The 27316-nt window shown below is 48.7% G+C and overlaps 1 long non-coding RNA gene across 2 annotated transcripts in view; it reads left to right on the top strand.

Annotated features, from left to right (window-relative positions):
• The window catches only part of LOC135186925 (uncharacterized), a 30647-nt gene extending 3641 nt beyond the window's left edge, over positions 1–27006 (top strand). Inside the window, exons 2-3 of one of the 2 annotated variants that reach the window (XR_010307149.1) lie at positions 20062–20118; positions 26201–27006. This is a non-coding gene — a long non-coding RNA (uncharacterized LOC135186925). Of the gene's footprint in view, positions 1–20061; positions 20119–24192; positions 24640–26200 lie in introns of those variants that run through there. The other variant, XR_010307148.1, reaches the window with a different exon arrangement.
• Positions 27007–27316: the final 310 nt, after the last annotated feature.

Below are 27316 nucleotides of genomic sequence, written 5' to 3'. Positions count from 1 at the left end.
GTCTTGTAATGACAGGACAAGAGATAATGAGTTTAAACTGGAAGAGGGGAGATTTAAACTGGATGTTAGGAAGAAGTTCTTTACAGTGAGGGTGGTGAGACACTGGCACAGGTTGCCCAGGGAGGCTGTAGCTGCTCCCTCCCTGGAGGTGTTCAAAGCTGGGTTGGATGAGGCCTTGAGCAACCTGTTCTAGTGGAAGGTGTCCCTGCCTATGGTGGGGGGTTGAAACTGGATGATCCTTGAGGTCCCTTCCAACCTAAACCATTCTGTGTGGTGCCAGGGAACATGGTTTAGCACCAGACTTGGTAGAACTAAATTGGTAATGGCTGGACTCAGTCATAAAGGGTCTCTTCCAACTGAAACAATGCCTCCATAACGATTTCTATTCCCACATCTCTTTGGAAATATTTCACAGCCTTTTGCAGATCAGCCCAGAGAGTCACAGATGAAATGACAGCTTGAAAAATCTCTCCCAGTAGTAAGTTGCTATTTTGGTCTGTTACTGACTGTGCTGCTGAGTTCACTGTGGAGCACAGGGGTTAGAGACCTGTGGCATCATCAGCTCTGACTTGCTTTACTCACATCCACATCACAGATTTTGGGGATCTCTCCATTTTTCTGCTGGTGGCAAGGGCTTGTCCTGCATGCAAACAGGAGGCTCAGCCTCCCCCTGGACCTTTGCTCTCAGTCTGTGCTGATGTAAGTAGTTGCATGGAGGAAGGAATTGTGTGAGATGGACCACTGTTTTGGGATGAGGCAGTGCCACTTCTTGTTTCCTAGGTGGTAATTTTCTCTGGATGTGAAAGCTCTCATTTTCCAGCCTTATGTCCCAGGAATGAAATGTTGAGCTTGGCTCTTCATTTCTCACCCCAGCCCCAAGCATTTTGAGCCAATTGTCCCATTTTCAGCCAAATCTGTCGTGGTGCAGAGTCTCAAAGATGCTAAATTCCTTTTCAGTTAGACAAAAGAGGAGAAGAAAGACTGAAAGTGGTGTCTCTAAGGGATGAGCTTGCCAGAACAAACATGTGAGAATCTACTGGAAAAGCTCTTGAAAAATCACCTTTGTGGGCTCTGCTGCCTGTGGAAGAATGGATGTAAACAAGAGATGCAGATGTAGGCAGGTCAGAAGCTGCACTTAGCTCTGTGGCACCTTCGCGAGGGTAGAGAGAGAGAAGGATGGAGAATAGACTTCCATTAACATGGATAATTGCTTTGTGTTTCCCTTTTCACAGCTAGGTTCAGTGAGCTGTGCAGAGTAGATGGGAACTGCACTGGCACAATTTGGGGGTGATGTAGAAATTAGCAAAGCTGCCAGAGCATCCTTTGATGGGGTCCCATGGAGGTGGGTGCCTTCCTCTGCTGTGGGTGTGCAGCAAGAGCTAATGAACCCTCTGGAGGTTGCAGATTACGGGGTGGGATGGGGCAGCAATGATTGGAGGAGCTCATTCCTGGGGCTTGCTCCATAGGGAGATCTGTGTGGTTTCTTCCAATTAACCCGCTGTGCTTAATTAGCAGAAGCTCCCTGTGGAGGCAGATAACTAGGTAACAGACTTGAGGATTGGTCCTTATTAACTCTGTGTTAGGATATTGGATAGGGAAGCACAGAGTACTCTGAAATCTGCTGTCTGAACTACAGAGAAACTCAGCTCGCATCTCCTCAGCATCCCTGTCCCAGAGGTGGACGGTGTCATGCAAGCCCTGTGAGCACTGTGTTCTCACAGAAGTGTTCCCTTGAGTCGACCCATCTGCTTCCTGTGGGGCTGGGGGGGTCTGCAGGGTCACTTCATGGCAGCAGATGCCTGTTTGTAGGGCTTCTTTAGAGTGAAGCTCTCAGAGAACTGCCCTGAAGGTGCAACCAGCAAAACCTTCTGTTGTTGGCTTGGGGCCTCCGATGAGGAGATCTGCAGTAACAGCCTGGTGCAGATGGCCAGAGACCCTTGCCTGTCCCATAGAATCATAGAGCCAACCAGGTTGGAAGAGACCTCCAAGATCATCCAGGCCAACCTATCTCCCAGCCCTAGCCAATCAACCAGACCATGGCACTAAGTGCCTCATCCAGGCTTTTCTGCCATTAGCTGGAGAGCTCTGACTCACCAGTAAAACTGGGATGAGGCAGGGAGTGGGGATGTGCTGAGGTGAACCCAAGTAGCTCTTGGAGTCAGCCAGGGGGATTTTCTTGTCTCATATGGCTTGTCCTACTCATTATTATGTTCTGTGGGAGGAGAAGGTGAAGGTCTGTGACAGAGATGCAGGATAGCTGCAGAGCAAGAGCTTTTGATATGGGAGACAAAGGTTTGATGGCAGAGGTGCAGGCAAGACAGCAAAGGCTGAAGGGGAATGTAAAAGAGAGTTGGACCTACAGCACCATGCTCTGCAGTCCCCTTACCAGGGAGGTGGTGGAGTCACCATCCCTGGAGGTGTTCAAGAAGAGTGGATGAGGCACTTAGTGCCATGGTCTGGATGACTGGCCAGGGCTGGGTGCTAGGTTGGCCTGGATGCTCTTGGAGGTCTCTTCCAACCTGGTTGGTTCTATGATTCTATTCTAAGGTTTGCACCCTATCCAGCTCTACTTTGCCTGTAGCAAGTGGTCAGTGAGAGCTGCTGCAGCTAACAGCATCTAGCCTTCTAGTGCCTGTCCCCACCTCCCTCGGGGCTGGCCCATCCTCCTCCACGCACAGCGAGGCAAGCCTTTCATGTTGCAGCTGCATGGGGGAGGAAGAAGCAGCTCTGGGGTTTTTATTGAGTTTTGAAGAAACAGATATTTTGATTGTCAAGTCAATCCTGGCTTATTTTGGGCGAATGCAGTTTGACACATCATTACTTTGAAGGCACATGGATCATTTAACCAAGCCTAATTGCCTCTGTATCACAATTAGTCACTGGGGCTGAGAAGGAATTGGTGTCACCATCATTCTGGATTGGGAGCCAGTGACTAAAACTAATCAAAGTGTTTGAATCAGAACTTTGATGTAGGTGCATTCATTATACTGCTAAATTGGCCCCATCTCTTCGTGAGGCTGGGGGAGACTGAGAGACCAGGGCAGGTGTTGCATGGCTGACATGAAGTGTTGGAGGGTTGAGAGAGGCAGGAGGGGAGACTGAGATTTTCAAGTGCCTCCTTAACTGGACCAATGCAGGTCTGCTCACACAGGTATGGTGAGTAGTGATAAATGCAAGTCTTGTGAAGCCCTCTGAGATACAATTAACCTTCTGATGGGGGTGATAGGATCCTCTCTGCAGGACAAACCCAAGGCATGGAGTAAAGTACTCAAAGATCTGTAGAAGGAAAGGGTTCAGGATTGATTGGACTGCTCCATCACCTGGCAGAGTCACCTTGAAAAGGCTTCTACTCAGGATAGGGTTCAGGATTGCTTGGACTGCTCCATCCCCTGGCAAAGTCACCTTGAAAAGGCTTTTACTCAGGATGGGGTAAAAGAGTCCGTCCCCATTAATTTCCAGGGGGTATATGATGCAGTGGTCAGGATTACACAGCAGGAGGAAGGGCTCACACTCCTCCACTCATACCACCATAGCACAGGCTTGTGTGATGCTGAAGGTGGTTTATTTCCTAATTGCATTCAAGTGTCTGGGGTGAATGTTGCCAAAATTTCAGTGTGTCAGTCACCTGCTGTGCTGGGTTCAGAAATGGGAATCATAGAATCAACCAGGTTGGAAGAGACCTCCAAGATCATCAAGTCCATCCTAGCACCCAACCCTAGCCAGTCAACTAGACCATGGCACTAAGTGCCTCATCCAGTCCTGTCTTGAAGACCTCCAGGGATGGTGACTCCTCCACCTCCCTGGGCAGCCCATTCCAATGCCAATCACTCTCTCTGGCAGGAACTTCCTCCTAACATCCAGCCTAGACCTCCCCTGGCACAACTTGAGACTGTGTCCCCTTGTTCTGTTGCTGGTTGTCTGGGAGAAGAGACCAACCCCACCTGGCTACAACCTCCCTTCAAGTAGTTGTAGATAGCAATGAGGTCAGCCCTGAGCCTCCTCTTCTGCAGGCTGCACACCCCCAGCTCCCTCAGCCTCTCCTCACAGGGCTGTGCTCCAGGCCCCTCACCAGCTTCATTGCTCTTCTCTGGACACGTTCCAGTACCTCAACATCTCTCTTGAATTGAGGAGCCCTAAACTGAACTCAAGGTGTGGCCTGACCAGTGCTGAGTACAGGGGCAGAATAACCTCCCTTGTCCTACTGGCCACACTCTTCTCTGGGCTAAACACCCCCAGCTCCCTCAGCCTCTCCTCATAGGGCTTGTTGTGCTCCAGGTTATGAGAAGGAAAGCTGTGAGCCTAGTGCAAAGCCAGGAAAAAACCCTCCTGTGTTCTGAGTACTTCCAGGCACTGGGATGCCAATGCAAAACTGGAGCATGGCAGGAGAGGTATTGGGGATTTGCCCTCCTGGTCCAGCAGAGCCCAAAGCTTCCAACATCTTTCAACTCCTCAGAAAACACAGACACCGTCAGCTGAATGTCATGAGCAAGTGAAGGAGCCAGGAAATGAACTTTTCCATGAAACAAAAATCAAAGTGACTCATTTTGTTTTCAAGGTTTTCTACCCCAGCAAAATGAAAGCCATAATCATGCAGGGGAAACGGGAAGATAAAGTGGGTGTTATTTCGGGTACCGCTGGCTCGCATCGTTTCATTGTGATGTTTGGAAGAATGGGCATTTGTTCTGAAGCTTTGGATTCTGGAGTCAGATGGATTCTTGTGACTCTAGGCTTTTAGTCAAAAAGTGCTTCATAATCATGGAACAAAGCTTGAAAATCGTGGCCTGAGTTAAACTCCAGCAATTCAGTGACCGGAAAGTAAGGAGAAGACAGAGGATGCACTTCACTTGGTTTGGACTAGGAGCTCTTGGCTTGGAGCACCTCTGCCCACAGTGCAGTACAGACAATTAATGTGGAGCCAGTACAGACAATTAATGTGTGTCCAGAGAAGGGCAACGAGGCTGGTGAGAGGCCTTGAGCACAGCCCTACGAGGAGAGGCTGAGGGAGCTGGGATTGGTTAGCCTGGAGAAGAGGAGGCTCAGGGGTGACCTTATTGATGTCTACAACTACCTGAAGGGTGGTTGTGGCCAAGGGGAGGTTGCTCTCTTCTCTCAGGTGGCCAGCACCAGAACGAGAGGACACAGCCTCAAGCTATTCCAGGGGAAATTTAGGCTGGAGGTGAGGAGAAATTTCTTCACTGAGAGAGTCATTGGACACTGGAATGGGCTGCCCGGGGAGGTGGTGGAGTCGCCGTCCCTGGAGCTGTTCAAGGCAGGGTTGGACGTGGCACCTGGTGCCATGGTGTAGCCTTGAGCTCTGTGGTAAAGGGTTGGACTTGATGATCTGTGAGGTCTCTTCCAACCCTGATGATACTGTGAAATATGCTGTGTCCTGATGTCTAGAGATATCTAGTTATTGGATATGTGAATTGATTGTGACAGAACCAAGCTTCTGGGAAGCTTGTTTGCCTGCAGCATCTCTGCAGGTTGAGCTTACTGTGAATTGTGGAAAAGGGTGTTTGGGTGATTTGTTTCGCTGTTGAGAGGGGAAGAGTTGGCCCTGATAGCAGGGGGAGACATTGTGGGAGCTGCCAGACCCTATGACCATCAGCCTTCTGATTTTATTCTGCCCTGATGCTGTTGTCAGGTGGATAGAATGAGCTGGATGCAGCTTCTGCTCCTCTTCTGAACAGCTCTGACAGCATCTTGGATGAGAACAAAACTGTGTTGCTCTCTTTCCTATTTGGATCAAGATAAAATGTTCTGTACTTTCAAACAGCTGACCCCAGGCTTGGAAGGAGTGCAACTTTTGTATCACAGTATCATCAGGGTTGGAAGAGATCTCACAGATCATCAAGTCCAAGCCTTTACCACAGAGCTCAAGGCTAGACCATGGCACCAAGTGCCACGTCCAATCCTGCCTTGAACAGCTCCAGGGACGGCGACTCCACCACCTCCCCGGGCAGCCCATTCCAGTGTCCAATGACTCTCTCAGTGAAGAACTTTCTCCTCACCTCCAGCCTAAATTTCCCCTGGAATAGCTTGAGGCTGTGTCCTCTCGTTCTGGTGCTGGCCACCTGAGAGAAGAGAGCAACCTCCCCCTGGCCACAACCACCCCTCAGGTAGTTGTAGACATCAATAAGGTCACCCCTGAGAAGGATGATTGCTGGCTCCCTAGGTGCAAGGTAAGGTGAAGGATGTGGCTTCTTGCTCAGAGACCTCTTTGCTTAATTTCTTGCCCCACCTATTTTTCATTTTGGGATGCTCTAGAAGTAGAGCTGCTGCCTGAATTATTGACATAAACTGTGTTTAAATTGCTTGTATTGACAAAGCAGCAGCCAGAGGTCAGCCGTGCCCTTGTGCTGATGCTGTGCTGTGTTACTGGTCATTGCCCTGAAACACAGGGCAGGAAAAGATTGTACAACTCATGACAAGTAACCATCACACACCAGTGTTGAAAGAGCTCATCACCTGCTTTATCTGCTACCCAACTGACTTACATGTCTCTCTGTTTAGGCATCTGTCTCCTGTGTCCCACAAACAGACTGGTCTCTGGCTGCTTCTCTTACCTCCATGCTCAGCCATTAGCTGGAGAGCTCTGACTCACCAGTAAAACTGGGATGTGGCAGGGAGTGGGGATGTGCTGAGGTGAACCCAAGTAGCTCTTGGAGTCAGCCAGGGGGATTTTCTTGCCTCATATGGCTTGTCCTACTCATTATTATGTTCTGTGGGAGGGGAAGGTGAAGGTCTGTGACAGAGATGCAGGATAGCTGCAGAGCAAGAGCTTTTGATATGGGAGACAAAGGTTTGATGGCAGAGGTGCAGGCAAGACAGGAAAGGCTGAAGGGGAATGTAAAAGAGAGTTGGACCTACAGCACCATGCTCTGCAGTCCCCCTTACCAGGGAGGTGGTGGAGTCCCCATCCCTGGAGGTGTTCAAGAAAAGCCTGGATGAGGCACTTAGTGCCATGGTCTGGATGACTGGCCAGGGCTGGGTGCTAGGTTGGCCTGGATGATCTTGGAGGTCTCTTCCAACTGGGTTGATTCTATGATTCTAAGGAGGCGTTGGTGGTTGTGGCCATGGATGTGATGCTGGGAATAAGGCTAAGTTTCCAGTTCCTGACAGTCTCTTCCCAGGACAGGTCTGGGCAGCCTTCTTCTTCATGCAGTAGAGGCCACTGTGCATCTCTCAGAGCCAGAACACCCTGCAGCAGAAAAGGCTGTGCTTCTCCAGATGGGACATTAATACATTTGGATGGATCCACTGCCAATAGTCAGCTCCAGCAATTAGAGACTGCAGATCCAGTGGCTAACCACAGTCAGCTGCATGGACAATCTGTCCTGAGGCTGGACCCATTTTCAGGGCTGCTAAAGAGCCCCGAGACATGTGTCTCTTGGCACCTATGACTGCATGGGTAGAGCACAAGCCCACAGGCTCAGAGGTTTTTGGGTGAGCAAATGGAAGCAACGTGTGAGTGATGGCAGCAGCAGCAGCGAGGAGAGGATATAAACCAGGGAAGGGGAGTGCAAGGACTACAATGTTTATGGGCCGTGAGGCAAGGCAATAGCACACACGGGCTGTGCTTTATTCAGGCTGGCTGCTTGGAGCGAACGTTCCCTGAACGCTCTTTTGGGGACCAGCATTTCCTGGCTTGCAGCCACTAGAGGCTGCCCTGCTCCAGCACCTAAGCCTTTGCTGCTTGGGGCTGACAGCAGCTTGGCTGCCTGTGTTTTGGACACTGAGAGAAGGTAGCAGGGAGAGCCCCCTGAAGTCTTGCTTTCTTTTTTCTTCTGTGAGCGGATTGAGCAGGTCCCACAACAAAGCTCTTCAGGGATGTAATGATGCTCCCGCTCAGAGAAACTGAGGCACAAGGAGTTGGGTGGAAATGCCAGACCCAGCAGATCATGGGGAGGGGATTGTTAACACAGGGAGAGCACAGCACTTGGCTCTGGCTGCTGACACACAAGGAAACGGGAATAAAGCCTCTGTGTGTGTGTAGAATACGGGCAGAATCTGTGCAGCTGCTGGTTCTGGGGGCAGAATCTGTGCAGCTGCTGGTTCTGGGGGCAACTGGACAGACCTGATGACATGCAAACGGTTTGAAGTAGCAGAGCTCTGGGTAACTGTAGTGTCTCCTGGTACACATCTACCTTCAGTCCTGCATTCTTACACCTCTGCAAGCCCAAAGCCCATGTTGGTGTTTGCTGAGTTCCTCTGTGCTCGGGGGGAGCTTTGCTGCCTCTTAACTCGGTAGGTGCCCACTGCCAGTACACCAGCTGCAGCATCCTATTCAAGGGAGATCTTACCTGTATGGTGCTGAGCATTTGCTCCCCACACGGTGGCAGAGGTACAGATGTAGATGTGCAAAGGTAAGACTTTGGCTGTGCTGATCAGGCTGAATACATCCCTGACACAGTCCTGCTGCCCTGAGGTAATTGTGTGTTGTATTATCTGTCTATCTGCAACAGAACAAGGGGACACAGGCTCGAGTTGTGCCAGGGGAGGGTTAGGCTGGATATTAAGAGGAAGTTCTTCACAGAGAGAGTGATTGGCATTGGAATGGGCTGCCCAGGGAGGTGGTGGATTCTCTGTCCCTGGAGGTGTTGAAGAAAAGCCTGGATGAGGCACTTAGTGCCATGGTCTAGTTGACTGGCTAGGGCTGGGTGCTAGGCTGGACTGGATGACCTTGGAGGTCTCTTCCAATGTGGTTGATTCAATGATCTGTCTATTTTTTCTTCTCAGTTTATCTAACTCTTTATCTTAACTTGGAGGGGTTTTATGTTACTTTTCCCTGATTTCTGTATTGGAGGGAAATTGGAGGGTTAGCCTGTTATGTGGTGATGGAATAATGTATTACAGGCAGAGTGCAAGAGCTGATCCCATTGGGATGCTGGGTGCCAAAACAGGTTATCCTGATATTCCCTCACAGCCTTTACATGGCTCAAGTGCTTCTGAGCTGGCATCACCAAATGCTCAGCACCAAACCTTCTTCTCTGCTTTATTTCTTTCACAGAGAGGTGAGGATGGTGTCCAGCTCTGCTTGCCAGACCTGCTTTACATGATGCTACATGAGATACTGGGTTTGGCTCATAGGATAGACCTTGGCTTGTGGGATAGTGTCATGGAGGCAATGAATTAAGGTGGCTGAGTCAGGAATTTGGGGTACCCGAGGACAGGTAGACCTTGGCTCATTGGATTTGGAACGTTTCTTTGATGTCCCAGACAGCCCCAGCCAGAGCTGTTTTCAGATAGCTATGTGCATCACTGCTGTGGCAGCAGGCACGGCAGTCCTGGGCATGAGGCAGTACTTAGTGCATCAGCCAGGTTTGGTGGTGTTCATGGGTCAGAGGCCCCCTTTCTCCTCTGCTCCCACTCATTGCTGCTCTTCCCTTTCCTCCCTGTCTTACAGGGATGGTCATAAATATCTACTTCTTCCCTCTGCTAATGGGCTGCTTTGTCTGGAGCGACCCAAGGTCCTTGGGTGATGTAACTGCTCTGTGATCAGGGCCCTGGCACTGAAGTAGTCCGAGTCAGGATCTGTTCCCTGATCTCTATTTCATTGTTATCAAAGCCCAAGCATTGTTTCCAGGGTCTGGAAATCACTGCCTTCTGTCACATTTGGTCTTTGGCAGGCCAATGTGTTGGCAAAGATGTCTTCCTTTATCTTCTCAGTGCATCCACTGCAGCCAGATGCTTCTCTGACCCTCATGTTTTCAATAGTCTTTTCCCTTCTTCCCTCTGGCATTACAGAGCCTCTCATTCATTTGAGAGATAAGTATTTGTGCATGCATTGGGGAGAAAAACTTAATCAATAATGCCCATGAATAACATTTCTTTGTGGTCTAGATCCACCAACTCCTCCCCCCCTTTCCCCTGCCCCACACTGCCTTTGTTTCATTGGGGTTTTGTTGGAGCTTGGTTTTACCTTTTCAGACAGGATTCACATTCAGGGTTTGGCTTTATTTTTTTTGGTGTGTGTGGGGTTTTTTTTCCCCTCCCAAGTTGAACTGTAGAGAGAGAAAGTGAACTCCAAGCAAAGCTGTAATTTTGGAGAGACCTCAGTCTTACCCTTCCCCTCCAGCCACATTCTGCCTGTCCACAGGGTTTGCCCCAGCTTTGCTGTTGGGTAGATGCTTCTCAATTCTGCAAGTTCTGGAACTGAACAGTGTAATGCAGCTGCAAAATCTTTATGCACAGATTCTCTCTTTTTTTCCTCCTGGTGGAGTTGAAAAAGAAGGGACAAATGGTACCTTCCATTCCAGTGCAGGGCTCTCGTATGAGCCTTCAGTTGCTCTCTGTGCAAGTGATAGGTGTTGTGGCACTTGTATGCCTGAAATTAGCAAGCACTGACTGTGGTGGCCATCAGCATCCCATGGAATCCTGCTTTGTACCCCCCTGGATACAGGTGAGCTGCTTTTCCTCTGCCCCCAGAGCAAGTGTGACCACTACATGTGTAGTCTGCCCAGTGCCTCTGTGAGCAAAAGGGAAGCCCATACACCATGCTGATGTGTTTGTGTCTGGAAGGAGCTGCTGCAGCAAACTAATGGACCATGAAATTATCCAAGGGGAAAAAAGAGACTGATAGAGCAAACTCAACTGCATCCAGAACACTGCTCCCATCTCAGCCAGCTTAATGCAATGGAAGTAAGATAGAGCAGCTTTATGCTGAAGGCAGGGGGGGTGGCAAATGGCTCTTTCCAGGTTATCTGGGTGACCTAGTGAGAAGCTATGCTGGAAAGAGCAATTACCTTGGGGAAGCTACAGGGAAGTATTATTGAATTAAGCACAAATAAAATAGAAGAGGCTTTGGAAATTGCTAGCTTGGCTTTCAGGGGAGAACAGGATAGTCATTGGCAACCTTGTAATAGTAAAGTGCACTGATCCAGGAAGCTTTATCCCAAGGGATCCCAATGGGATGCCAAACTAGGTGTACAAAAGTTCCCCCCTGTTTTTTTCTGAAGCTCCACCTCCAGCAGGGAAAGCACACACAGGAGCAAAACGTGCTTGAAAATCAGTGCTGCAAGGAGAAATTGAGAGAGAGAAGCACCTCTGCTGTGAGCACAGACTGAAAGAGTTGGGGCTGTTCAGGCTGGAGAAGAGGCTCTGAGGTGACCTCATTGTGGCCTTCCAGTATCTGAAGGGGGCCTGCAAAAAAGCTGGGGAGGGACTTTTTAGGCTCTCAGGGAGGGACAGGACTGGGGGGAATGGAGCAAAGCTGGAGGTGGGGAGAGTCAGACTGGCTGTGAGGATGAAGTTGTTGAGCATGAGAGTGGTGAGAGCCTGGAATGGGTTGCCCAGGGAGATGGTTGAGGCCCCATCTCTGGGGATAAGGCCAGGCTGGATGAGGCTGTGGCCAGCCTGATGTAGGGTAGGGTGTCCCTGCCCATGGCAGGGAGGCTAGAAGGAGGACCTTGTGGTCCCTTCCAACCCTGCCTGAGTGGTGCAGCTACTTAGAGCAGAATTCAACAATGGGAGAGCATCCCTGGCTGAGGGGGAGAGGAGGCTGCTAACAGCCCCAGATAGGTAGAGAGAGATCAGTAGCAGCTTTTCATCACTCAGCTTCCTATCTTATCCAACCTGGTCTAATCGTTTCTGCTTTCTACATTCCTGCCACGGCAGTGTCTGAAGCAAAGTGGCTGGCAGTAGCTGGAGCTGTCTGGGAAATGGGTTATTTCCTGTCCAAAAGAGTCTGGTGAGAACATATGTTTGTGTTGAAGCAAGGGAAAACCCCTCTGATTTTTATTTATCTCTGTCTGCTCCAAGTCTGAAGCTCAGGGTTTCATGTTTCTGGAGTGTCTATTGGAATTGGCACATTGCTCCTAAAAAGGACGAGTCTGGGGAAGCATAATTGTCCATTGATCAAACCCCTGTCACTTCTGCACTGCTGGAGGAGCAGAGCACAACCAGTCTGGTTCTGCCAAATAAACAATCTGAGCTCACTCATCCATGCTGCTGCAGGCTCTCTGTGAAATCGTGGGCTGTTATGGCTGCACCTTTCTTCACACCTTCATGGAATCTTAGAATGCCAGCTTGGAAGGATCATCTGGTCCAACCTTTCCTTGCAAAAGCACAGTCTAGATGAGATGGCCCAGTAGCCTGTCCAGCAGGGTCTCACAAGTGTCTGGTGTTGGAGTATAAACCCTATGAGGAGAGGCTGAGGGAGCTGGGGGTGTGCAGCCTGGAGAAGAGGAGGCTCAGGGGCGACCTCATTGCTGTCTACAACTACCTGAAGGGAGGCTGTAGCCAGGTAGGGTTGGTCTCTTCTCTCAGGCAACCAGCAACAGAACAAGGGGACACAGTCTCAAGTTGTGCTGGGGGAGGTCTAGGCTGGATGTTAGGAGGAAGTTCTTCATCAACAGTGTGATTGGCCTTGGAATGGGCTGTCCAGGGAGGTGGTGGAGTCACCATCCCTGGAGATGTTCAAGAAAAGCCTGGATGAGGCACTTAGTGCCATGGTCTGGTTGATTGGCTAGGGCTGGGTGCTAGGTTGGCCTGGATGATCTTGGAGGTCTCTTCCAACCTGGTTGGTTCTATGATTCTCTGGGGAGATTATTCTAGTGGCTGATTTTTCTCACTGTAAAGTTTTCTTCTTGTGTCCAATAATCTTATTCCTCCCCTGTTGTTTTTGCATCACTCAGGACAGAGGCTGTAGCAAGGATCCAGCCCAGGGCTCAGCATCGAGCCCCAGCTCAGCTGCAATTCCTTATTGTCAGATCTGAAAAGGATTTCAGGGTCCCTCTGCTGAAGGAACTTTTTTAACCTGACAGAAACAACTGGAAGTGGAATTCTGAGTGATAAGAGAGCTGAGAGATGAAAAGGAAACTCCAGGGCTGTTTTGTTCTGCTTGAATCTGGGCAAGTTTTCCAGGGCAATGTTAGTTCTACACCCGCTGAGGATCTGAAGTGTGTTTGCCGAGTTAATTCGGGGGCAAACAAGAGATAAATGAAACCCACGCTGCAGCTGGAATGCTACGTGAGAGAATGGAAGCACATGTGAAAGGGCAAACACCCAGGCAGAATAGAGGATGGTGGCTGTGTGTTCTGCTAAACACAGCCCTGGCTGGGATGCAAAAAGGGGAAACGTGTAAATAGAGGGGTGGAATTGCCTGGCGTGGCTGCTTTGAGTTCTGCACAAAGGGCGCTGTGGGAGGTGGATGGGTGATCAGCACATGTGAGTTTCCCTCTACCTCTGCTCTGTTTTCTCCTGCAAAAGGTTTTGTGGCAAGAACAAAACCAGTCCAGAAGTGAAGCTGTGCTGGGGGTGTGTGGTCCTGCAGTTGGATGAATTTCTTCTAGAACACTTCTGCCTGATGCCCTCTCCTGTCCCCTGGCCAGGAATGGCACCTTGAGCCTGCAGAACCAGCCCAAAGGCTCCCAGCCTTGGCCACCTCCTCTGCCCTATTTATATGCCAGCCTGAAGGAGATGGCTCCAGCTGATCTGTCTGAAGGCAGCGATGCCTTGCAGATATCAGCTATGGCCACGTCCCTTGGGTGCAGATGAGCTCTCTTTGCCTAAGATTAGTCCTTGAATTTGAATAAGCAGTGGGTCCTGCTGTGCCACCAGGCTGGAAGCAGCCTGGAGCGATGCTGGGCGATACCAGCCCGGCACTGCTCAGCCAAGCGTGGAGCCCTGCTCTCTGCTCATGAAAAGAAAGTTACATTAGAAGAGCCTTTTACCCAGATACTTAATTAAAATAATATTGAAACAAGCAAGACACACTGTGTGCTAAGTGTATGGTCACAGCTTCCCACAGCTCATTTGCAAGAGTGCTCAATAATGGTTGTGGGTAATTATTTTTCAATCAGGCAGTGTAAAGAAGGACTGGCATCTTAACAAATGGGGCCTTTTCTCTCTTCTTTTCTTTTGTCCATCTTACTCTGATGGAGAAGATCACAGGCTGTGTGGTGTGAGCCAACAAGCATTCCCTGGCAAAGCAAAGTCCCTCCGTTTGCGGTGGCTGGTTCTTGTGTTTGGGGATGCAAAGACGTGGCTGGCATTTGGGAATAGCTGGAGGCAGGCAGGAGCAGGCTGTGAGTGTGGGACAGCCCCCAAACCACCCAGGTGCTCAGGAATGAAGCTTTTTGTGCAAAGACAGGGGAAGGACAGCTAGGCAATGGTGTCTTTGCAGCTCCTAGGCTCTTATCCTCCTTTCTGGTCAATATCTGGCCAGGACTAATACTTCAGTCTGGGAGAATTGGGTTGGTTTCCTCGTTAATTGGCTGAGATGTCACCAAAGCTCAGATGTGGTCTTGAGGGCAAGAGCAGAGTTGCCAGTCAGTGGTGAGTGCTGCCCCTTGTGAACACTTAGCCCTTCCTAATTGCCTGCTGTCCTGCTCCCTGGAAGCCTGGAGTAATCCAGCAGCAGAGCAGCCCTGAACTGGTGCAACTGGACAACTTCCTCCCTTTTCAAGCTAAAGTGCTGCGTGAATTTTTTCCCTTCCAAAGGGAAGAGTCATTGAGGGGGCATGGGACTTCTTCTCCAAAGTTTCTGCTTTTTTTCCTTCTGCCTACCTCCCAGGACAAGCTAAGCCCTGAAGGGTGTTCAGTTCTGACTTTTTCTTCCCTAATTTGTCAGCCCTGCTTTGACTCTCAGATGCTTGTGTTCCCCACAGCGCTTGGGTAACTTTCAACATTAAGAATTCTGCTTGTTCTAAAACCACACTGTGGGTGCCATAAAAATTAATGAGAGAGCCTCTGCAAATCAATTTCCTGCTGCAAAATTTCCTTTCTGGAGAGCTGGGTGCTGTGGGCCTTTGGGCATTGTTCTAGGCAGGCAGTGTCCTGTATCCTCGGACAAAGGATGTGCTGCTTTGGTCTTCTGCTAGGGAGAGATGCCCCTTGTTTACCTGATGTACATTTTCTGCCTCCTTCACATGTCAAGGCAAAGTTTGCCAAGCCTTGCTCCAACTCTTCTGCCGTGCAGTCCTGTAAACCACAGCCCTGGAGGCTGGAGAAAGTTCAAAGATTGTTCCTCACTTGGGAACTTCACTGAGAGAGTCATTGGACACTGGAATGGGCTGCCTGGGGAGGTGGTGGAGTCGCCGTCCCTGGGGCTGTTCAAGGCAGGATTGGACGTGGCACTTGGTGCCATGGTCTGGCCTTGAGCTCTGTGGTAAAGAGTTGGACTTGATGATCTGTGAGGTCTCTTCCAATCCTAATAATACTGTGATACTGTGAATCTGTTGTCATCACCCCAAGGGTGGCTCTGAAATCTTCCAGACGAGATCTCAGCTTCTCAGCAGCTGGCTGCATGCAGCCTTTGTGTTCCCATGAGACTGTGTGGGCTCATCTTTGTCTCTTCTTTCTATCTGCTTGATTTATTTCATTAAGTTACAGAATTGCAACTGACACATCCCTCCCACAATTGAGTTGTTTGTTGGTTGGGTTTTTTTTTGGAGGGGGGTGCAAAGGAATTGTCATACCACCCAAGCAGAGCCACTGTAATTTTCCCATCCCAAGATGTGCTTGGTGCCTCTGGAATTCCAATGTTCACGTTGCAACTGTTACAGTTTTACATCAGCCTCTCTCTCTCTCTCCAACCTGCAGAGTGGTGTTGAGAGGGTGGAAGCTGGGAGTGGAGATCTCCCATGCTTTGGAATGGGCTGCCCGGGGAGGTGGTGGAGTCGCCGTCCCTGGGGCTGTTCAAGGCAGGATTGGACGTGGCACTTGGTGCCATGGTCTAGCCTTGAGCTCTGTGGTAAAGGGTTGGACTTGATGATCTGTGAGGTCTCTTTCCAATCCTGATGATACTATACTATGATACTATGTTTAGTTTGTTTTCACTGATGTTGTTGCTAATAATTTTGTCTCTTTCTTCAAGTGCTCTCTGCTCTCTTGTTCTCCCTTCCTTGCCTCCAAGCATGGAGTATGACCCCAGCAGGGAGCTGGCTTAAAGTGATGCTGAGGTCTAGCCTAAAGCTGTACCCACTGGGCATGAGCTATGGGCCTCCTCTGGGGCCATCATACCTTGAGATGGGTTTGAATCCAACTTCACCACCTAGCAGATGATCTGTCTGTTCTCTCCCCTCCTTAACTTTCCACCTTCAGAATGAGACTCAACTCTGTTTCCACCTGTTTTCTTTCCTCTGATCCAATACATCACACAGTTTGTGCCCTCATCTTTGAGGTGCCCAAGGGTCATGCTTATCAGAGAGCTTTTTCCTTTCTGCTTTTTAAGAACTATTTGATTAAAATGGGTCTCTGAACTGTACCCTTGTCCAGGCCCAGGAGACCTAGCCAGGGCTGCTGTTCTTGAAAATTGCTTTTCCCTCCTGCTCAGTGCATTAAAACACTTTTCCCTGCCAGGGCTGTTCTGGGTGAGAGCACTTTGCTTTATTAACATGGCCATTGTTTGTTTGGGAATTGGAGAAAGGGGATTTCAAAGTGGATTTCATCCTTTGAAACAATTCAGTGGTTCTGACTGCATGAGGTTTGTTTTCCTGGAGAGGAGATGAGGTGTCTTTGCTGGGGAACTGACCCATTAGGGCTTTGCTCAGTATGCTGGCAGTTAGTATTTTGAGGTTGCAGAGTTGCTGGTCCTGGCCATACTCACTCCATCTAAACCACAGGGAAATGTATCCAGGCTGTCTCCTTCCAGAAATGGGTTTATTGAGGTGTCCCTTAGCAATTCTCAACTGCATGGAAAAAGAAAGGTAGGTCTTGACTCATTCCATGCTGAATGTGCTAACAGACACATGTTGAAGGGTGCCTTGTGCTCACCTAGCTGTTGGGGTGAGTGATGAAGGGGGAGCACCCTTGGCAAACCGTAACCACAGAGTCCTGGGTGCACACAAGGATGTTGTGTGAGCATGCACACCCCCAGATCCTTGCTTTAAAGATCACATGGGCAGAGAGCTGCTGCTCATCAGCCAACACTCAGGCTCTTAGCAATGATCCTCCTCTTGTCAGTGACTATTGCCACAAATTTTTTCACCAGGCAGCTAAATCCTGTTTGTTTTCCCAGGACTTCAGTCCCACCAACCTTGACTGTGTTAAAAAGTGTAACTGCTCTGCCTTTCCCCACCTCCCTCCACTCTTCTGTGTCAGATGACGAGCAAGGGGGAATGTAAATGCCTTGTTTGAAGTTAAAAAAGCAAGATAATGTTGAAATAACTGCTGTCAGAGGAAGACACATTTTCCAAGTGCGTTCTCTGTGCTCAGCGTGAGGCAGTGGCTGCCTGTGCTTCAGAGCACTATGGTACATTAGCCTCTGCACACAGTATTGCCTGCTTTGCTTAGTATTTTAGTTTCCCAGTCTCTAGCAGGGGTAGATGGTGCTGAGGTACCAGCAAGAGAGGAATAAACCTTTCTCCTTCACCACACCGTGGGGACAGGGGCAGCAGAAGTAATGCCCCATGCCAAGGCAGCTGGCTCAGCAGGGAGTGAGGCATGGCCAGACCACAACCAAGATGGCAATTTCTCCTCATTTGGCTGAAAAACTGATGGACCAGAGCCTCCAAACCTTGAGAAAACGTTTTCTTACCTACTCTGTCCTATCTAATTCAGGGCAGGAGCTGGCTTGCTATCAGAGTGGTAAGGTCAGTGCCTGGCTGTGGAGAACGATTTGGGTGAGCTCTGAAGGGTGGTTTTTCCCTCTTTATGAGAGCAGCTTCCTCTACTTCCTAAGTGAACACAAAGATAGGCAAAATGTGGTTTCCAATCAGCTCCTATCTTCTACTGCAGATTGCAGTTTGTTTGTGTTTTGTTTCAGTGTCTCCAGAAAATAAGGGCAATTTTTGGAGGGAAAAAAAAAAAAACCAAACCACATTACTTTGTAACAGGGGGGGGAAGAGAGAAAATGTTTTGACATTCACTCTCAAAGCACCCTCCTTTTGTCTCCACTAAGACTCCTTGCTGCATTTGACCTGAATTCTCAAATAGCTCCATCCCTACTGAAAGTCTGGTTTTCAACAAAACCCAGCCTTTTTGATTCACCAAAGCAGTGCTGCCCAGTTCAAGAGGCTTTCCCCAGGCTGCTCTCTGAGTGTTCTTGAGGTGCCAGCAACCCATGGGGTCTCTGGCTTCCCCATCAGCTAGGGTAATTAAACTGAGTATTTGCAATTGTGCCTCTGCCCCCAACCCTGGGCTGTGCTATTGGCTGACAATGCCATCTGTTGTCCTCCATCCCCTAGAGAACCTCAGAAGCCAAAGCCCCTCAAGACCACCAAGTCCAACCTAGAACCCTACTCTACAACATTCACCTTCAACCATATAGAATGGTTTAGGTTGGAATGGACCTCAAAGCTCAGCCACTTGCAACCCCCTGCTGTAGGCAGGGACACCTCCCACTAGAACAGGTTGCTCAAGGACTCATCCAACCTGGTCCTGAACACCTCCAGGGAGGTTGTGGAGCACAGAAGCACAGAATGTGATCAAAGATCACATTCTGTGCTTCCATGCTCCACATCCTCCCTGGGCAACCTGTGCCAGTGTCTCACCACCCTCACTGCAAAGAACTTCTGCCTAACATCCAGTTTCAATCTCCCCTCTGCCAGTTCAAACCCATCACTTGGGTGATATCTTTCTCCTCTGAGAAGCTATTTACAACTATTTACATAAAGCCTATTTATATGCATTCAAGGCCAAGAACAGTTAAAGTGAGTTCCTCTTATCTAATGAAGGATTAAGAACGTCTCCCAAGCCCTGGTGAGCTCAGGAGGGAGCACACAACATCAGACAGTGGGCAAATGGGGAGGAAATGTTGGATTCATTAATGGCACTTTGTGATTTTCATAGGGATTATGGTACCAGCACAGATTTGCAAGGGAATGTAGTAAATGAGCAGCAGAGATGCTTGGGGAAAAAAATAGTGTCTGCTTGCTTTTGCAAACATGGAAAGGAAGTGTAAATCAAAGTAAACCAATCCTAAGGGCTGTAGAAAGAGATTTGATTTCTGATAACCAAATGAAACTAGAAGGAAAAAAATCTCTTCAGGGCCAAATAGTCTGGGAGGAAAGAGCTGTCCAGCTCTGGCTCTCAGCTAAGCAGCTGCTGATTTGTTGACCACTCCCTTGTGCTGAATGGCTGATGGCACTGGTGTGCTGCTCTGGTCATTCCCTGTGAGCTCCAGCTGCCTGGGGGCATAACTGTGGTCATTTGGCCTGACCTCTCAGTCTCACAGACAGCATGGTTGTGGATTCTAGACAAGATCCTGCTCTCTTGAGTTCAGGCCTTGATAGCAAAGAGTTTGATCTAAACTGGTCCTGGGAGATGATGGGAGAAAGTAGCTTCATGGGGCACTCATCATGCCACCTGCCTTTGAGCTTCTTCCTGCAGGGGTGCAGAGCATCGCATAGAAATGCCTCTCTCCCCTCTGACTGCAAGCAGAGCAGGACACCTCACAGAGACAGCATGCTCAGTTCCAAGGCAACTGAATTTCTCCCTGTTAGTAGCTTTTGTGTGTCTCCAGAGAATAGATAGGAAGGGGATGTAGGGCTACCAGTGTTGAGGTGCAAGATCCATCCTGCAGCGTGGTGCTCAGCTCGCTCTGCGTGCTGCTGCTGCCAGCTGCTGAGTGCTGGTTCATAGCAACCACTGCAGCTGAAGAGATGAAGAAAAGGAGCAAGAGGATCATTGTGAGTATGCAGCACGTGGAGAAACACTTGCTAACAAAGAGTGCTATTGATCTCATTTACTACCTGCTCCCATCAGCTGGAGCGGGGAAAGCAACCGCTCAGTCCCACTCCTAAGAATTGTCTGCTCTGAATATTAGCTTCAGCTCATCCAGAGGAGCTGGAGAGTGATGAAACAACTTGTGTGTATGTAGCCTTACTGTGGTGTTATTATATAGCCCATAGCTGGGACTGTGGAGCAAATGCCTCTAGTTCAGACAGGAAACGTCCTGTCTAACCTCACCATCGTACTTCACACCCAGAAGGGACAGCTCTGTCCCTTCTTTATTTTTGGTAGGGCTAAAATATGGAAAGATGAAGTGAAATCACATGGCCTTGCCAGACAGCTGACACTCAAAAATAAAAGCTGTGTTTCCATGGGGAAAGGGGAGAATTTTTAGCCAGTATATTAAGGTCTGCAAATCTTAAGCCTCTGTTTCTCTTTCCTCACAAGGCCACGTAATTGCAGAGAGGATCTGGAGGAGCTGCAGCCACTTTAGATGAGTGATTTGTAAGTAGAATCTAGTTTAAATGTCACTTTTTGGAATTGATGGTGAAGGAACAGGGCTTGATGGCTTCTAATGCAGTGTTTTCCAGGTATGTTGTGTAACTTTTTTTTTTCCTTCCAAATCTCCTGAGTGGTCCATAATGAGCAATTGTAAAAGGCTAATCTCATTAAATGGAAAAATCTCCTCATTCATTTAATTCTTAAATATCTTTCTGTTGGGAGGGGAGTATTTAAATGAGCTTCCTCCCCTTATAAAGTTACTTCGTGGTCTGTTTTTCATCACAGTTAAATCAGAACAGGGGCATGAGGTGCTTTTATTTTAATCTGTTTTTAATCTGATTTTCCTTAAATGAAGCTGGATCATTTCTGGTGCAGAGTCCTAGAAACCAGAGAGACAATGACTAACAAGAGGTCATTTATTCTGCTCTGTGGTCCCAACAGGGACCCTGAGGTTTCATTAATGATCATTGCAGTCATAAAGAAACCAGTTCATTTTACCCATTGGCAAATAAATGCTTTGGAGTAGTTAATGGGAATCTTCTTTGCTTAAGGATAAGCTAGATGAGGGTCCTTTGTAGAAGCAGGATCCCAGAGCTGGCATAAGGGAGGCTGTCAGCAGGGATGAAGGCTGTCTGCAAGCCATGGGGGACTGAAGAAAGGAACCCAGAGAGATGGAATGGCATTTTGGTGTCCCTCAGAAGCCATGGCTGGAAATGGGGATGCTGGCAAGTAATGGAGGGGAGAGCAGCATCCTGACATCACATGGGAGGTAGTCACAGGCTGTGCATCCTTGCTCCATGATCTGGGCTATGCACTCCATCAGCTGCCAGCCTGGGTGACCGGATAGTGCTTCATTGTCTGGGCCAGTTCTGTCACTCAGCCTTTCTTCTGATCTCCTTCCATCCCTTATCAGCCTTCCCTGTGGGTGCCTTCTGGAGACAAGGCTGTACCCTCACGGCCACCCCCTCTTCTCCCCAAGGCAGGACCTGGCCTCTCCATCTGCTTGCAGAGGAAGGCAGAGCTCAACAGGACAAAAATCAATCCTAATAATAAAGTAACAAACTGCTCCAGGAGAAGTACCTGGAATTACTTTTAATTCAGAAGTCAGCTCAAGATAAGGTGCCAGCCCAAATGCCAATATGTTAATGTGTCTCCTTCAGCAATGTGCACCACCAGTATCTCTCCCCAGCTTGTTCCACGTTTGTGACAACCTGTCTCTCCTCAGCTCCAGAGATACGTATTTTTGCTTAGAAATTAGAGTAAATCATGCCAATGTTTGAGGGTGAATGATTAAAAAAGGCCAGACCCTTTATGACATCCTCTTTTGTAATGCTCTCTCTCTCTCTCTCTCTCTTCCTGCCACTGCTGTATTGCTGAGCTTACCATCACAGTGTCTTTGGATGTGACTCTACTTTTTTTTGGCTTTAATCCTTGCCTTGCAGCCTCTCCACTTTCCTATTTTCCAAAATGAAACTTCCAGAGGTTGATAGGGAGGGAGAGAAAGTGTTTTGCTAAGGAAAGGATAAAAAAAAAAGGTTTGTTAAAACAGAAAAGAAAAGAAATTTCACTACAGTGGGGACATGATTTGAAATGGTCCAAAGCAAAAGCTGAGTTTGAGACATTGTCAGAAAATGCCCATCTAAAACCTGGGACCTTGATTAAAGCATTGCAAATGGTTTCTGTGGCAATGAGCCAGGGCTGGGTGCAGCCACCCTCTCTTCTCAAGGAATCCAGGTGCCTGGTGATGGGCAGGCCTGTACCCCTCCAGTCCCCTAGCCTTGCTCTCTTCAATTGTATGGGTTTTATTCAAAGCTTAAGCCCCTCTTCCTTCCAAGAGCAGGGTTTTGGCCAGACTGCCTTTTCCTTTTTCTGTATTATTTCATGTCTTAGGCTCCTCTTCCTTTCTGCAGGGAGAGACAATCTGTGGATGCTCTGCCCTTGTCCCCGTAGGAAGAGAGGAGAGTTGTGCAGAGGCCAGGTTCAATCGTTATCTTGTCCAAAAGCATTTGCAGACAGCCAATCCTGCCTCTCCACAAATGAAATATTTCCTCTCCACTTTATCTCCCTGGACTCCAGCAGCCCAGATTGCTAATTGGCAGCAACCTTTCCCCTTTCTCATTCATGGATTGTTCTACTTAAATTCAGTCGTGACAGAAGTGGAAATCCATTTTTACACCTCTCATTTTATCTAGGAGAAAATCCTTTTCTGTTGGTGAAATGAATCCTGGTTTTTAAACCTGCAGGCAGATCTCCCTCCCTTTTTTGGGCTTAATTGAAGCTAAAAGTTTAGGTGGGTGGTTCTTGATTGCAGGACAAGGTTGGCTGTGGAGTTTTGTTCTCTAGGAATCGTCACACAGAGCATAATAAATAAGACCAAGATTAAATACAACTGAGGAAATATTGTGAAACATCATCAGGAGATCCTCCAGTCATGTTTTCATTCTGGAACCAACAAGGAGCCATTCCTATTGCAAGAGTTGCCTTCATCAAAAAATCATTGTGACAAAACAGATCTTCTCTTCCTCTTTCTTCCATAGATCAACTCCTTGTATATTATCTGGAGTCCAAAATGCTGACATTAGTTAAAGAACAAAACCTTGGAAATTATGGTGGGTGATTTTTTTCCCCCTTTTCTTCTGAAAATGATGACTTTAATGAAGAGGGAAAAAAAGAACAAACCCAACAAACCCCAAAGGACACACACAGAAGGAAAAATTCCACTGAAAAGTGCAGAAAACATTCTTGAGTGAAAATTACTCAACGCTATAAAAGGTCTGAGCAAACCTGCAAACGTCACTTCCCTTTCTGAATGGAAAGATGTGATTTATTTGTGAGGAATGCTGCAGCCTTCTGAAGGAGCCTACTCCTTCAGAGTTCTTTTAGAGCACCAGTCTAGCTGCCTGACCTCTTGGTGACCGTTCAGGCTTGGAAAAGCTGAAACCCTCCAGGTTTGCCCAGCCTAACTCCCACCAGCACAGGCAGCAGTGAGAGGACTCTGTGTTAACCCTTCTCTAGCTTGCTAAATCCAGATGAGTGTTATGTAGTATAACCTGTTTCTAAAACCCTCAGGGATGGGAGGAGGGAGGGATAGGGCAATGGATGTGGATGGATGAATGGACAGACAGATGAATGTTGAGTCATAGAACCATAGAATAGAATCATAGAATCAATGAGGTTGGAAGAGACCTCCAAGATCATCCAGTCCAACCTAGCACCCAGCCCTAGCCAGTCAACTAAACCATGGCACTAAGTGCCTTATCCAGGCTTTGCTTGAACACCTCCAGGGACAGTGACTCCACCACCTCCCTGGGCAACCCATTCCAATGCCAATCACTCTCTCTGCCAACAACTTCCTCCAAATATCCAGCCTCTACTTCCCCTGGCACAACTTGAGGCTGTGTCCCCTTGTTCTATTGGTGGTTGCCTGGCAGAAGTGACCAACCCCCACCTGGCTACAACCTCCCTTCAGGTAGTTGTAGACAGCAATGAGGTCATCTCTGAGCCTTCTCTTCTCTAGGATAAACAACCCCAGCTCCCTTGGCCTCTCCTCATAGGGTTTGTGTTCCAGGCCCCTCACCAGCTCTCTGCAATTGTTATCTCTTCCTGGCCAGCCAGCAATATTCCAGCTGGATGTTGTCACAGCAGCTATAGGGCAGGTCCTAGTTTTTGATCACCAGGGATTAAAGCAAATATAGCCTTGCCTAGAAATCAGAGCCTAGATTGAGCCTCAGTCCAAGAACCTTCAGCAGGATAAGGGCTACAGGTAAGGAGAAATCTTTGCTCCTCTCCTGCTCAGTGTCTCAAGGACCACAAGTAAACCTGGGAGAACGTAAGAGATACATTGGTGAGCCAGTGTTGAGGTAGTAGGACTAGGATGGCAGAGCCAATCCTGCCTGTCAGTTCTCCCTAATGCTGGAGCAACATCTGGGGCTGCTGCTGTCACTCCTTGCTTCTGAGTGCAACAGTGCTCACAGAAACATCTCTTGTTTTCATAAGGGTGCAGCTTTCTGGCTGCTGGTTTTGCTGTGTCTGATCTGCTCCCATGGCATGCTAATATCCCTGTTCTTTCCTTTACAGGATCTTCCCTGGTAGGGTGCTCAGTGCCTTTGCAAACCTCCGTAGCTGCAATCTCCCTTTCTCCATCTGCTAAGGAGAGAAACTGAGGCTAAGAGAAGAGCTGTCACTCAACCATGCTTACTCAGGGAAAGTAGGAGGCTTCAGGAGCCTGGCTCTGTGTTCAGAGCTTTACCAGCAAGGCTGTCCTTCCCCTCTGAACTGCGCCGCTTAAGGTTGCCTCCAGGGTTTATTATGTGCAGGATTTTCGTCAGACGTGCAAAGTAAATTAGCGCAGCATTCACAGCCATAATCACCTACCAATGATCTCATACATGTGGCACAAAGGGAAAGGATCTGCATGGGATTCTGTTCTGCAAGTATAATCCGCCCATAGCCTCCTCGTTAATTAGCTCCTCTCAAGCATCCAATCTGTGGCAATTATAGCAATCAAAAATGCATTCAGCCCCCCCCCCCCCGCCCCCTTCTCCTGCTCCCCATCAGCACCTGACAAGCCGGCAGGCACATTATCCCAAGCCATGGCAAGCACACAGTGATGGGACACAAGCCTCCCTGCTGCCTGATGTAGGATTCATCACCCACAATACCAGCACAAGGCCTCACACATCAAGAATTATTAAAAAAAAAAAATAAGAAAGAAAAGAAAATGAGAGGGGGGGAAAAAAAAGGAGAGAAAGAAACAGAGACAGAAAGAGGCAGATTCCAATTTTCTCCCATAGTTTTGAGAGCCCATAGAGAGCAGAGTGAAAGACACTATTTAGCCCCTTGGGCTCAGTTGGCAGCCTCTTCTTCTGCCTTTTTTTTTTGCTGATGCCAATGGAAAAGTGAATCTCTCTCATTTTTAATGTTGCCTGATTGAAAGCGAGAACTGCTCCCGACGCCGTGCGGAGGGACTGGGGTGGGATGAATGCCTGGGGTGATTGCTGTATTGTGTCATCCTCCTCGCTCTCAGAGGAGCACTTTGGCAGAGCAGCAGCGAGATTGCTCTGGGGGAATTGGGCAGCCTTGAGTGAAGTCTTGCTACAAAGATCTGCAGCTCCTTCCTCCTCCTGCTGCTTCTTAATCCAAGATCTCTGCAGTGTGCAAAAGCAGTTGCTGGTGGGGACCTCAGTTTGAACCCAGCCCTATGGGCACCCTTTGCTCTCTCTGGAATCAATAGCAATGTACTTGTTGAACACCCTCTGGTTTCCAGTAGTACCTACTACCTTAGCAACCCTAGAGGTAAATTTGTTCCTTAGCTTCCTGAATGGGCTTTTTGATTTGCTGTCCAAGTGTGCTGATGAAATGGCATCCTAGGGCATGTAAAGGATGCTCTAGACCTAACATTCATCTCACCTTCATTGGAACCTGGGCTGGACTTCACTGAAAAAGCTGTGAAAGCAGTGGTACAGGATGCTGGTCCACCTTGTCCTCTGTCTGTCTGCAGCCCTGCTTCAGGGGTATTCAGCATCTTCTGCCTGCTGTTGCTGTCCCCTGTCCCTCCATCATACTGGTATAGGTGTTCAGGGCATTTCTTCTCAACCAGCCCCAGGAAATTATCCTGATCAAGCTAAAAGTCCTCTGGAATCAGGACACAGATCCTATAACTGACTGGCACACAATCGGTCCTGGTGGCTACTCATTGCCATGTCTCAGAGCTGGGCTCATGGGATACCTGTGTGAGTGCTCCTGTGCCACTGCTGTGTAAAGGTAGATGGATGAGCTGAAGCCAGAATGCTCACAAGTCCCCCAGCTCAGCTTGGCTGTGGGCACATCATCTTTCAGACAGATGTATCCCATGGGAAAGTTGAGCTCTCAGCCTGGTGCTCCTAGATGCTGATGTGAGAGGCCACAGGGCCAACTGCTTATGCCATTCTAGGTCCTGTAGGCTGCACGATGCTGGCAGACTTTTAGCTTTGAAGTGCTAAGTCAGCCAAGCTGAGAGATTGTTCAATAAAGCACAGGCTGAGCTCAAGAGACACCTCAGATACCTGCCACATCCAGAATTACTTGCCCTTTGGTTTCCTTAAAGGTCCTCACAAGGAAGGAGTTACTGCTGTTGTTTGCAGACACAATGTGTTCTTCAGATGCCCTTGAACTCCACTGCTGTGCCCTGCCTTGAAAATAAACATCAGATAACCCTCTTCCCCACACAGCTACGTGGAGCAGAGGTAGGCTTTCAAAGGACAAACTGGAAAAACAGACAGGGAAAGACAAGAAACACCTCCCAGGTATCTGCATGACTGTATCATGACTGTATCATACCTTCTTTGTCCGTCACAGCACTTGAAGCATGTCTCAGCCTTGTGCAAAGCTCACATTGGACCAGCTCTGCTCTTTAGGTTTCACTGCAGTATGAGGACTCGGTGTGGACAGAGGCATGTCTTGTACTGTCCAGGTCCTGGTTGTGGCACCTGCTGTCTTGCAGGGATGGTTCAGCAGGGATGATGAGGATGAGGTGGGTGGAAAGAGGAAAGAAGCTGTATGCATAGCAAGCCAGTTGCTGCTGCAGTCATCAGAGAGCTTTTCCATCCCTGTCTAGCCAAGACATCCTGGGAATGCATCCCCAGGCAGAGACAGCCCTGCAGGCAGCATCTGCCCTGAGTGCACATGCAGGCAGCAGTTCCCAGCTGCTGCCTTGGAAGAACTGCAGAGTTCCTGATGCTGGCCTGGTAACAGTGGCCTGGTGGAGACTGGCTTTGACACAGCTGTCACCTGGCCTTGAGCCCTCAAAGAATTTCCTCTTCTCTGACATTGCCAAGCCACTTTTACCTTCCCACCAACCCCACCCTGCATTCTGGGCATCCCTTTCTCCTGCCTCCCTGCTTCCCAGCCCATTTTTCTCTAATTACTGGACTTGTTACAAAACCATCCCCACCTCAGCTCCTGCTGTGCCTGTGCTCTGGTACACAGGCCAGTGCCCAGTGGGGGATTAAGCCCCTGGTACCAGTTTTGGCCTCCCATTGACGATGCCATTTTCTTTTTGGTTGCACAGTAAATAAAGACTTTGCACCAACAGTTCCATCACTCAAGGGGGCTTGTTGCAATTGGATTTCTCAGAGAGGGTTTTTCTGTGACTTAGGACAGCATGGTTACCTCAAAGCCCCTGTCTTTCTCCATTTATTTAGGGGTTTGGGAGGGGGTCTGT

Source organism: Pogoniulus pusillus, chromosome 26 (genome assembly GCF_015220805.1).
Source record: "Pogoniulus pusillus isolate bPogPus1 chromosome 26, bPogPus1.pri, whole genome shotgun sequence".
In the NCBI taxonomy this organism is placed as follows: Eukaryota; Metazoa; Chordata; class Aves; order Piciformes; family Lybiidae; genus Pogoniulus; species Pogoniulus pusillus.
Note: the sequence above shows the minus strand (reverse complement) of the source record. Positions and strands in the feature narration are given on the sequence as shown.